We start from the raw sequence: 11,484 nt of genomic DNA on the forward strand, positions 1-11,484 counted from the left end.
AAAGGAGGCCAACCTCCAGGTCGGGGCAGGGACCCGTTATGCCCCTGGGTCTCCTTTTTCTCCACAGCCAGACGCCTGCCCTCGGCCTCAAGCCTGGCTACAAGGTGACACCCAGATCTGGGTTCCTGTAGGTCCTCTGAGCCCTCGGACTTCCCTCTCCTGATCACTCCCCAGTCCCAAGCCCCTCCGGGTTCCAGTCTGCGTGATGTAAAGAGCAGCCCCTCCTACTCCAAGTGTAAGCAGTGTACATTTGCGGGCCCCACCCCAGCTCTACAGAATCTGTCACTCTGGGCTGGGGCCCAAGCCCTCGGGTGGCTCTGATGCTACAGACTGGGAACCTGTGCTCCAGCGCACGCCCTCACTCAGCACTCTCCTACTTAACACACCCCTGTGGCTCCCCAAAGCCTGCAGGATAAATCCTGGTGCTCAGCCTGGCATGGAGGGCCCTCTGACCTCGCCTGTGGCCCCACAGAGCCACTCTCCCGGCCCCCTCCTCTCCACGCTCCCCTCCCCCAACACACCTCCTCTGCTCCCCACCACCTCCCTGAGCTACACAGCATCATCGCACAGGCCACCTCCTGCCACAACTCCTTCCCCATCTCCCAGCTAAGTCCGGGCCATCTCTCCTGCCTGGCCCTAGGCAGCCTGGAAACTTCTTCGATCCTGCAATACCCTGTGTCTCTGGGAAGTCCTGCCTGACTCTTCCAGGCAAGAGAGGGCCCCCAGTGGTACCCAGAGCCTCCGGGCTCCCTCTGGGACAGACCTTGTCACCCTGTGTGGTCCTGCGTCTTCTGCCATCCATTTCCCCCAACTGGTCTGTTTCAGTATTCAGGCCCACAGGAGGCCTCAGTGAGCACTGAGGTGAAGAGAAGAACCACAGGAGGTTTGGGTGGATCAGGGATCAGCCTCTTCTACACCGGGCCTAGCTGCCTAGGTCATCTCCGGGGACCAGGCCCTGGGCTGTCCCCACCACCTCTGCCCCATGGTGGGCCCTGAATAGGTCCCTGCCCCGTGGCCTCTGCTTCCCCAAGTCGGAGGAAGTGGAGTGGAGGCAGCCCCTTGAGTACAGTGGCCCTTGGGTCAAAGCCGCAGTTCTACTCACTTGCTGCCCCTGAAGCCCTAGGAATGGTGACCCCAGAACCTGCCTGAGACCCTGAACAACCAGGGTGTCACCTACTCACCCTTCCTACCCACTACCTTCCCATGGCCCATTTTACAGAATGGGCAAGTGAGGGTGGGGAAACAGGCCCTGGCCGCCAGCTGAATCCACTGAGGGTTCAAGCCAACCCTCACCGGGCTGACTGGGAGGACGGGAGCTTTCCCCCCTCCCCCCAGGTGGGGGAGCCAGCTCCCCACGAGCCTCTCTGAGCTCACTGGGGCCAGGTCAACCTGGTGGGAATCCTTAGCATTGGCCAAGCTCCTCTCTGCTCCTGTTTACACAGCCCGACACACTGCAGGCACCCAGCAAATGTCAGCCTTCTCCCCGAGCACATCTTTCCTTCCATCTGCTCTGTGTCGGGGCGCTGGGCATAGAGGAGGTCCTTCCGGCTCTGTCTAGCAGGAGGTCCTGTCTCCCTGGTGTGGTCTGAGGGGTCTGGGAGCCCTTGCTCCATTCAAGCTTGAAGCTTCCCTGCCTGGGATTCCTGGAGTGAGGCCCCTTGGAGCTGCGGCCGCTGCCCGTGAGCAGGAAGTTGACCCGTGGAGGCCGCCTGCACAAATGCCTTTCTCCCTGCTCCGGATTGCCGCATACCACCCACCCTCCTGACTCCCGGCCTCGGCCCTGCGTGCCCACCCTGGTTACCCCTCCCTAAGCGTAAGCTCCCAAGTCAGATGGTTTTTAGTTGCATCCCTTACTAGCTGGGTGACCTTGGCCATTGTCTTCTCATCTCTGTACCGTTATTAAAATTACCGTTATTTTTCTTTCTTTTTAATCTTAAGAGAGAGAGTGGGGGTGGAGGAAAGGGGCAGAGGGAGAGAGAAAGAGAATCTCAAGCAGGCTCCATATTTAGCCTAGAGCCCGATGCAGGGATGGATCCCATGATCCTGGGATCCTAAGTCGAGCCAAAATCAGGTGTCAGACGCTCGACTGACTGAGCCACCCAGGCGCCCCAGAATTACCATTATTTTTCAACCCTGCCTGCCCCATCCCTTCTCCCCACCTGCCCTTACCTCTTCTCCGGCATCTGGCTCCCTTGCTTTCCCAAGTTCATGTTCATGTTCGTGTTCATGTCCAGGTCTACCCTCAGGCATTTGGCTGTACCCCAGACTGCGGTGACTTCCTCTACAACCTGTCCAATGCCAAACTCTCACTCAAGGCCCAACTCGGTGCTCCTTCCCCAAGGATTTTCCCTGGCTTCACCAACCCACACCTTCCCTTTCCCAGAGTCCTATTGCCCTCCCTCCCTCCCCCCTTCCCACCCACACACATCTGCTTTGTTCCAGGCACTGTCCTAGGAATTCCCCAGTAAACAAGAGACAAAATCTGCCCTCTTGGAACTGACATTCTAGCTGGGGAGAATGACAATAAACAAATAAAACTTGGACTTCTTTCCTTTTTTTTTTTTTTTTTTTTAAATTTTGTCCAGTGGTGACAAATATTAAGGAAAAAGTTAATACGACAGCCTGAAGAGGACAGAGACTATGGGCCAGGAGGGGCAGCGGGTAGAGGGGAAGGATTGTTTTATTTAGGTTGTCCAGAAGGCCCGACAACATAAGTGGGGCTGTTGCAGGCAGGGGCCTCCTGGGGGAGGGGCTGGAGGACTGGAGGGACAGAAGGGGGCAGAAGCGCCTACAGGGCAGGAGCCGGCCAGGAGCAAGGGTGCCACCACAGGCTTAGGAGCAAAGGCGCAAGGTGACCTGTGCTGTGCCCGGTGCCGGGCTCTGAGCTGGGTGCTCGATGTGCAACTTCTCCCTTGATCCTTCTGGCAATTCTGTCATTTGAGGTGGGTTTTCAGACCCACTGGAACGGCCGCAGAGGCCCAGAGAGACAAGGGACCTGCTAGAGGACACACAGCCCTGAGGCCCTTTCCCCCGTCCCGAATCTGTGGCAGGGTGGAAGCTAGTGAGGACTGGGGAGGACTCTGACCTGAGACTGCTTATTTTTCCCCAGTCTCTCCTCTCAGCATCTGCCCATAAATCACTCTGACACCCGACGAGGGGGGCAGGACGGATTCCACATCACCTCCGTGGGTGAGCGCTTCCCAGGCCGCCGCGCTCCAGCTGAGCCTGTGGTTCTTGGCTCCGGATGCTAGCTGCCCAGCCCAGGGCTCCGAATGCCGAGCCCACTACACCAGGGGAGTTGAATTTGCCCTGGGCCAGGAGCGGGGTTCGGGAGGAAGGGTGGACCCCACACGGCTAGAGGATCTGGCTACCAGATGAAAGGTTGGAAACACTCGAGTCCTGCTGCCCGAAGACCTGGGTGAGACCCCGGCCCATCCGCTGGAGAGTGTGGCCTGCCCTCACAGCAGGGGGCCTCCGCCTCCCAAGGTCACGCCTCCCTGCCGGGGGGGGGGGGGGGGGGGGGGGGGTTGCTGAAAGCTCCCTCAGAGGTGTCCGGGATTGTTTTGGAGTTGGCACAGGAGCAGAGGCGGGCAGAGAGAGAAAAAAGACCCTCCTCAACCCCACTGCCCTCCCCCGCACTCCCCACACTGGTGAGTCACCAGCACAGGGATTATCAAATGCTTTTTACCTGGAAGTGGGCGGGGGGGACCCTTTGAAGAAGACCTCATGGCTTCCCGGAGACCCCTAGAGGAGAAATGGCCCTCGTCTGGACATACCTTGGGGATTCGGGGAGCACCCGTCCTGTGTGGGGCTCTGAGCTGTACTGAGGTCGCACCGGGAACAAGACACCCTGCCCTCGAGGAGGGGTTGGTCTCCAAGCAAGACCCACCTCAGCCCGCACTCAGGGCCTTGCCAGCGGGCCTGGCTGACCTTTCCCACCACCCCTGCCATGTGCCACCCCCTCATTCTCCACACTTCCCTTGGACTCAGAACCCATCACACCTCCGTTTGGGCGCACCCCTCCGCCAGGCAGGCCCTTCCTTCCACCACCCACGGTCAGAGTCCACTCACCCTGCAGAGTCTACGTCAAGTTCTCTGCTCCCATCGCTTGTCCTTAAGTACCCATCTGTGCCACACCTCGTTTCCGGGTTGACGTCACTGGGCGCGGGTCATCCCAGAAGGTGTGAAGAGGTGGGGCACCAAGGGGGTGGGAAATCGCAGGGTCTGGAGTCAGAGGGGTTGGCTGACGTCCGGCCCTGCCCCCCATTGCGCAACGTGAGCCTCAGCTCACAGAGGGACACTCGATGCGAGTCTTTTTTATATTTTTTAAAAATTGTTTTAAGGTTTAGTTTTGAGAGGGAGAGGGAGACAGAGCGTGAGTCGGGGAGGGGCAGAAAGAGAGAGAGGGAGACACAGGATCCGAAGCGGGCTCCAGGCTCCGAGCTGTCAGCACAGAGCCCAACGCGGGGCTCGAACTCGTGGACCACAAGATCATGCGTGACCAGAGTCGAAGTCAGATGCCTAATTGAGCCACCCGGGCGCCCCTGGATGCTAGTCTTGTTAAGACACACGGGGCGGGGCGCCCGGGTGGCTCAGTAGGTTGAGCGTCCGACTGCGGCTCAGGTCATGATCTTGCCGTCCGTGAGTTCGAGCCCCGCATCGGGCTCTGTGCTGACGGCTCAGAGCGCGGAGCCTGTTTCGGATTCTGTGTCTCCTTCTCTCTCTGACCCCCCCCCCCCCATTCATGCTCTGTCTCTCTCTGTCTCAAAAATAAACGTTAAAAAAAATTTTTTTTAAATAAAAAAAAAAGACACACGGGGCGTTCTGGGAGCATGAGCACTCGGGGGGCACACCACTCCTAGATGTCCCACAGCTGTAGCTCCAGTGGCAAGCCCCACAGGGTAGCTCTGCGGGAGCCCCTGCTGAATCCTGATGGCCACTGCCAGCCACCCGGCACGGCCCCCCCCCACACCCCAGGAGGGGCCCTCCCTGGATGCTGGGAGGGGAGAACCGCCATAGCCTGTGCTTCTCTTTTCCTTTCTGATGGGGATAAATGGCAGTAGCAGCGAGGGACAGGGCTGCTCGAGGGAACGGGGGAGTCGGGATGCCAGAGGCCAGAGATGGGTGATAGGTTGCCTGTCAGGACTCGGGAAGGTGAGGCCCAGGTGGGTCCCCTAGGCCCAATCTGGGCCCTCCCAGGTTTCAAGAGTTCCAGGAAAGTGGGGGTGATGTCTGCCGGTCCCCTATTTGAATCCCCTTCCCTTCCAGAGGGGAGGGCAGTGAGAGCTGACCCTCAACATGTGTCTGCTCCTCGTGGCCGCTCCTGTCCTAACGGTGGGTCCTCAGCTTTTTTCTACAGCTTCGGTTCTTCCAGCCGCCAGCCTCGCTTAGCAAGGGGCAGAGCAGGGGACTGTTGGGTAATGGCAGGGTGTGGGCAAGAGGGCGGTGGGGGACCTGTGAGGGTGGGGGTTGGCGGGTGGCCAGCCTCACTGCGGGCCTCCCCAGGGCACCCTAATAGACCCCACAGAGGCTGCCTGTCAAGGCCTCTTGCCTAATTACCAAATTGTTCCCAGATCCCCTCCCGCGGCCTGACCTCCTCCCAGCTGGAGTCTGCTAGGAGATGTCAGGCTTCGCCCAGAGATGGGGACACCGGTGTGCAGGGCAGCAGGGCCCCGCCTGTGCCCTTCCCTCACTCTCAGCCACCCAGTCATCCAGCCATCCAGGCCCAGGTGGACTCCTGGCCCCAGGTCCCATGTAGGACAAGTGCTGGTTTAGGAGCCGGCCCCTCTTAGGAGACCTTGGCTGGGTTCTCTGATTGCTGTTTTCTTCTGTCGAACGGGGATTTTAATCTCCACCTCCCAGGGTCATAGAAAGAGTGTTTACTAACTCCTGGCGGAGCCGATGCTTCTCTCTCTGAACCCTGAACGAGACCCTGGGAGGTAGAGTGCGGGCTGAGGGCCAGTACCTGGCTACACCCTCGCCTAACACTGACAGCAGGCTCGCCTTGCTCTAAGCAAGTGCCCCTCACTCCTGCATCCTCCTGAGACAGACTCAGCGTCCCCATGAGTCAACCTCTCTGAGGAGGACAGGCTCTCTGCAGGCCAAGCCCTGTGCCAAGAGAGAAGGTGCCTCGGGCTGAGGTCCTGCTCTGCGGTGCACTGCCCAGGGCTCTGGGGGCCTGGTGCGGGTAGGGTGGGGCCTTCCCAGGGTCCCACTGTTGAAGCCCCAGCAGAGCCAGTCCCATCCCTAGACCCCCTTTCGGTACTCCCCTCACTCTTCGGTGCAACCTCACACACGTGTGCGCACACACCCACATGCATATGCACACGCAGCTGCAAACACGCCCGCAGATGCAAACTCGGATGCACGCGCACACGGGAACCAGCGGGGGTGACGAGGAGCTGACATCTGCCCACCAGGTGCGCCCCAGCTGTTAATCAGGGCTTGGAAGGAGCCGTTGGTGCAGGGACCCCCGGGGAGATGAGGGCAGCCAAAGGTCGCCTGGGGTTCCCGCAGCTCCTCACGGTGGCCTCGTGGACTGTGCCAGGAGCCTGTCAGCCCCCCGGCTGCCCCCTCCCATTTCCAGATGGAGAAACCGGGCTCAGAGAGGGGCGGGGACTTAGTGGGGGCCACACATCAGTGGCAGGTGGGGCTGGACTTCCTGCTCAGCCTTTGTGGCCTGAGTTGGGCCTCCCCCCTCCCCATTCAGCCCCAGATGTGTGCCCCATGCCTGCCCGGGGCTCCCTGCCTGGAGGAAGAGGACCCAGGGGGCTTTGGCCACTGTCTGGTCTCCAGACTCTTAAGAGGCTGCAGGAAGGCACAGGGCAATCGGCTCCATGGGAGGAAAGACATCCCTCCAGTCAGAGCTGTCCCACACGGGCAGAGGCTGCCTCAGATGGAAGGGCGAACGCCCCTGGGGGTGTTCAGTCAGGGGTTGCAGGCTCTGGGAGTTTGGTGGATAGGCTCAGCGACCCCCAAGAGCCCTTCCAGGCAAGGCATTTCCCTGTTCTAAGATTCTGAGTGTTAGTGATCCTCTGAGTTGAGAATTCCTTTGAAGTTTGGATTAAATGCAATCCCCTCCCCAGGGCTCCTTCCAGCCCCCTTACTCCAGGACTTTCTGAGCCTCTAGAATCCTCTTGGCCAAGCCCCCCAGGGTGTGAGCAGACAGTTCCAGATTGCAATCCCTGCTCATCAATGACAGCTATTGACTGCCTCACTAACCTTAGTGGCTCATCTGTAAGACTGGGGCCATCCCAGTAGTACCGGCTTCACGCATTGTGGCTGTGACGGGGATAACGTGAGGGGCCACACATGAAAGCCACTGTGAACTAGACCCGGAGCTGTGAACTTGACTCTGGCTTGGAGGGCTCTGCAGGAGGAGGAGACAGTAGGAGCGAAGACCGGCGGTGGTTGGGAAAGATAAGGTGACAAAAGGGCTGGGCGTGAGCAAGGGAGCCACGGGGGCCAAGGCCGGGGGCTTCCGATGCCAGACAGAGGCCCCAGGACCTGCGTGAGCGGACATGTGTTTCCCAGCAGGACGCCAGACGGGAGCATCTATCACTGTCCGAGGCCTGCCGGCCCAGGCTCCAGCCACTGGAGCTGGCCGTGGATCAAAGGGCCGTGAAGATGAGGCTGACAGCTGGGCCAGGCTCAGGTCACCTCATTCACCCAAGCTGGTGGCCCAGGCCTCAGGAAAGTGGGGCTGGGAAGCGCTCAAGGATGAGGCTGCCGGAGGCAGTTCTAGTTCTGCCAAGTGTACCTACTGGGCACCAGACTGGGCGGGGCTTTGCCCTCATCATTGAACTGGGTGCCCACATCATGATGACCCATTTTACAGATGAGGACACGGAGGCCCAGAGGTCTCGTCTGTCTGGGTCTCCTCCTGCGCCCCCATCATCAACCACAAAGGAGAGGATGTATCCAGGGAAACATGGTGGAAGCATCCAGACTGAACGGGGAAAAATACTAGAACGTAGAAGGAGGAAGCAGGCCCTGGAACGCCAGGATGGTGACTCTGGACCTCCTCTGTTCAGCTTGGAGAGTCCAGAACCACAGTCCGACCTGGCCTGGCTTGGCCCTCCCAGACCCACAGCAACCACCGTGGCCTTGGAGGGGCTTCTCCAGGCCTCCGTCTCCCCATCTGTAAAACGGGTGGCTTGGATTCACTGCTCTCCAAGAGGCCTTCCAGCCCTGAGGTGGAAGGGGGAGGGCTGGAGAGGGTTCCAGAAAGGAGGCCTCTTCAGCTCAGATTTAACGAGCCGTCTGTTCAGTTGGAACTGATCAAAACCAGACTCGAGCTCGGTCGTGTCTCTGATTTGCACGGACCGAAGCCGCCAAGAATTCATCCCTCACTGTTTCCAGTAAATAATTGGGCTCCCGTGGGGTTCCCGGGGCGGGCCGGACGTCTCACCTCCTCTCTTCACAGTGAACTCGACCAGGGGAGGCCTGGTGGGAAGGAAACCCACAGCCAGGCCTCCTCTTGAGCGCCTACCACACCAACCCGCGGTGGGTGGGAGCTGGCTCGGGGGGCCCCCACCCCTCACATGGTCAGGGTGGTCAGCTGCCAGCTGGAGCCCACGGGGCCCACTTGCCGGGGAGTCTGGCTCCATCATTTCCTTCAGGCACACGGTCAACAAACCTTCACAGAGCTCCGGAGAACTGTCACGGAAGGCAGCGGCCCAGCCCCTCCTCGGGGTCCCCAGGGGCCACCACCTCTTCCTTTGTTGTTCCTCCAGTTTATAAAAGAGACGAAGGGATGCCAAAACCAGGTCTCAAACAGTGCCGTCGTGTGAGCTGTGCAGTGAGCACCTCTTTCAGTTCTGCCGGTCACTGCTGTGGCTGGGGGGCGTGCCATCGCCAGGTGAGGCGCCCACAAAAGCCCGAGGGGCCGTGTTCAGCGGAGGTGATGCCTGGACCGTGCTCAGGCACATACATCTTAGTGTCAGGATGCGGTTAAAATACAGGGGTGCTGATTCGGTAGGGTGGGGTGGGGTGGAGGTCAGGAGCGTGCCCTAGTTTAACAAGGGTTGAGGGAAAGTCTCTCTTGCTGCCTCATTTGGGAACCCAGGCCACAGACCTGACCTTGACAGAATATCCACTCTCTCTCTAGGATTGTAACCTTGGGGTTCCCTGGACCTCCAAGTCACCCTTCTTGCTCAAAAAAAAAAAAGCCACAAAAAATATAAAGATGTGGGTGATAATGGGCGTCCAACCGCTGCCATTTCGCAGTGAAGCGTGAATGGCCGTTGGGTTTTACTGCGTAGGAGGGTTTGCATTGACGCAGCCTCGACCGGTTCAAGGAGTCAATGGGCCGACCTGTCCAAGGACAGGGCGGCCTGGAGGGCTGGCGTTGTGCAGGTCCCCTCCTCCAGGAGAGGAAGGGACACTGGAGTCTGAGGTCCCCACCTCATTGCTAGTCTCTCTCCTGGACCTTGGTTCTGCCTACGGCTCCATTTCCCTAGGACCCTGGTTCTCTCTCCTCCCTTTGTGTCTAAGAACCCGGTTGGGGACAGGTGTCCTGGAGACTGGGCTATCCCTCCTCTTGATACCCTGAGAAAGGGATTTGGGAAAATCTGTGTTTCAAGCCCCCACTTACAGCCTGGACCACTTGGGGCTCCCCCTCCTCCTCTCCCACCAGCCCTTCTCCCAGGCGCTGCCAGCAGCCTAGCTTGGGAAAACAGCCCTCTGGCCCTTCCTTGCAAGCATTGCCTCAGTTGGCCATGTGTCCCCTTCACAAGCCCTTTGTTGGGCTCTGGGGACGGAAGAGAAGTCCCAGCAGGTAACCGCCCACATGGGATCATCCTTGGCTCTCTTTGACCCCAGACTGGGAGCACCTTCTAGGCAAGGGCTAGGTCAGACCCTCCTGATCCTGGCATCCAGCCCAGGCAGGGAGGATCTAAAAAGGTTTTGGAAAACATGAGCAAGGCCCCAGCCTGCCCCAAACCTACCACATCCAGCACAAGACTGACCCAGAGAGCGTGCGAGGCGTGAGAAGCAGGGAGCGTTCCCACGGGGGAGCCCAGCTGATGGCGGCACCTGAGCCGAGGGCTGGTGACGGAGGCTCAGTGTGCGTGGGCGCCAGAGGACAGCTGTCCTGCTAGACCCTGGCACCCTTTCCCTAAGTGCCTTCCTCTCTGGGGGGAAGCCCTTCATGCCTCGGGAAGCTGCACTGCCTGCCCAGGCTCCCGGTACCTCTGGCTGCCCCCAAGGCCTCCGCCTGGCTCCCTGAGCCACCCTGGAGGGGAGAGGGGCCGGCTGGCCAGCCCCTGGCTCACATTGCCATGGATAGCTCACTTCCCAGGGGCCAGCCGCCCCCTCCCCCCCCACTGCTCCCCTCCCACACCTGAAATAACAGGCACGTGCTGGCGTTTCCAGTCTGTGGCTTTTACTCCCTTGTTATCCCCCTAGTTTGACAGATTGATATTCAGGGAAGCCCCAGGGATGGTTGGAGAGACCGGCACTGCCCGGGCTCCCTCCACCTCCCTGGCCAGGGGTCTCTGCTGCCGGGGAGGCGGCCCTGGTTCCGCCTCATCTACGTCCCAGACCTGATGGATGGCAGACAGGTGCCCGGTGTCCCAGCCGCCTCCCTGTCCTTCCCAAGCCTAGCCAGAGAAAGTCACCATCTTGTAAGTAATTAGCCCCTAGATACCTGTTGTAGGCAGTTCTGGGCCACCCAGGGGGAGGGACGCTGGCTGCCAGCCTGGTTACAGCTCGCCTACTGGTCCCCAATGAGGGGTCCTGCTTGACTTCATCCACAGGTCCTGCTGCCACAAGACCTGGCCTTTGTGATGTCTGATCATGGGGGCCCCGGACCCTAATGTACCCGGAGAGCGGCCACACCAGCCATTCACTCCCTGGGGAGAGGTCAGGAAGAAGGTATTGGTGGGCACAGCAAGAAGGACCTTGCCAACCGGGATGAGCCTTGACATTGTGCTCCCAAAGCTGCCCCACAGCCTCCGACCAGCACTGCCACCAGTCCCTTGACAGGACAGATCCTTGGGCCTCTCTCACCATCACCATGTCAGGGTGGGGCTCCCATGGTTGACAAGTGGGTTTCCCCAAATGCTCAAATCCCCTGCAACCTTCTGGATCATATCCAGATTTCAAGGCCATGATCCCATGCTATGGCTATTAGATCCTCATCCAAGAAACATTTCCAGGCACTTTTCTCTGCTCAGCCCTTAATGACCAAAAAGGAAGAGCTGGAGTCACAAGAACTGACTTTGTAACCCTAGACTTTTGTAACTCCTATGTGACCTTGGGCCAGTCACTGTCCCTCTGTAGGCCTTAACTAAAAAGTGATACTTGGATGGTAGGCCTATTTGTGATCTCATTTTTCATTCCTATCATTTTCACATCCCATCCTGGGACCTTTACTTTTTTTTTAATGTTTATTTATTTATTTTTGAGAGGGAGAGAGTGAGCTGGGGAGGGACTGAGAGAGAGGGAGACAGAGAATCCCAAGAAGTTTCCGCACTGTCAGCA

The 11,484-nt window shown here is 59.2% G+C and overlaps 1 long non-coding RNA gene across 1 annotated transcript; it reads right to left on the bottom strand.

Annotated features, from left to right (window-relative positions):
* Positions 1-2,544: 2,544 nt before the first annotated feature.
* LOC123380471 lies at positions 2,545-11,257 on the bottom strand. Its single transcript, XR_006586277.1, has 5 exons — positions 10,649-11,257; positions 7,222-7,369; positions 4,072-4,158; positions 3,689-3,744; positions 2,545-3,414 (listed from the first exon to the last, which is right to left on the bottom strand). It is a non-coding gene; the product is annotated as an uncharacterized LOC123380471 (long non-coding RNA).
* Positions 11,258-11,484: the final 227 nt, after the last annotated feature.

The sequence above is a fragment of the Felis catus genome, chromosome D1 (genome assembly GCF_018350175.1).
Source record: "Felis catus isolate Fca126 chromosome D1, F.catus_Fca126_mat1.0, whole genome shotgun sequence".
Lineage (NCBI taxonomy): Eukaryota > Metazoa > Chordata > Mammalia > Carnivora > Felidae > Felis > Felis catus.